Source organism: Ixodes scapularis, unplaced genomic scaffold, assembly GCF_016920785.2.
Source record: "Ixodes scapularis isolate PalLabHiFi unplaced genomic scaffold, ASM1692078v2 PGA_scaffold9__187_contigs__length_104089568, whole genome shotgun sequence".
In the NCBI taxonomy this organism is placed as follows: domain Eukaryota; kingdom Metazoa; phylum Arthropoda; class Arachnida; order Ixodida; family Ixodidae; genus Ixodes; species Ixodes scapularis.
This window is the reverse complement of record NW_024609884.1, coordinates 78,437,150-78,437,795: the sequence shown is the minus strand read 5'-3', so window position 1 is coordinate 78,437,795 and position 646 is coordinate 78,437,150. Positions and strand designations below refer to the sequence as shown.

Below are 646 nucleotides of genomic sequence, written 5' to 3'. Positions count from 1 at the left end.
AAACATGTATTGCCAGAATGTTTTTAGTGCATAAAGAGACTCGTACAGGCGAGCATGTTTTCAACACACAGGCCATGCTACGGCCAACTCTGATTGAATCAAAATATCTTCATGCTACCAGCCCGTCGAGGACAGGCCACCAATCTGGGACATCTCTCAGAACCTGATACACTTCTGGTATTCGTATACTATGCTCTTATAAAAAGTCCCGACACACGGGCTCCACATTTACATCGGTCTGCCGCGCACTGCCATGCGGCTCTTCCAGATACTGCACAAGCCAAGCAGCACAATGGAATAGTACGCCACAGAGTCTGCCGAGTCAACTGACAGGAAGCATAGCTCGTGCGCAATTAATTGAAGGTTCTTTTTCAGTGAACTCTGGAGTGTACGTCCCAGTAAAATATTACATCCCAAATGCACAAGCACAAACTGGCGCACGCAGACACTTTGTTTCTTTTTTGCATTTTTACAGAAACAACATAAAAAATAAAATAAAATAAAACTTCTTTTTTCTTCCAAAAGTAAACTGTCAGGAGTGGGGTTCGAACCCACGCCCACATTTGTGGACCAGAAATCTCAAACCCCTATCGGGACAAGGAACATTCCTTGAGTCTGGCGCCTTAGACCACTCGGCCACCCTGAC

General features: G+C 45.4%; 1 non-coding gene across 1 annotated transcript; it reads right to left on the bottom strand.

The window, feature by feature from the left end:
- Nucleotides 1–530: 530 nt before the first annotated feature.
- On the bottom strand, nt 531–646 carry Trnal-caa. Its single transcript has 2 exons — nt 609–646; nt 531–576 (listed from the first exon to the last, which is right to left on the bottom strand). It is a non-coding gene; the product is annotated as a tRNA-Leu (tRNA).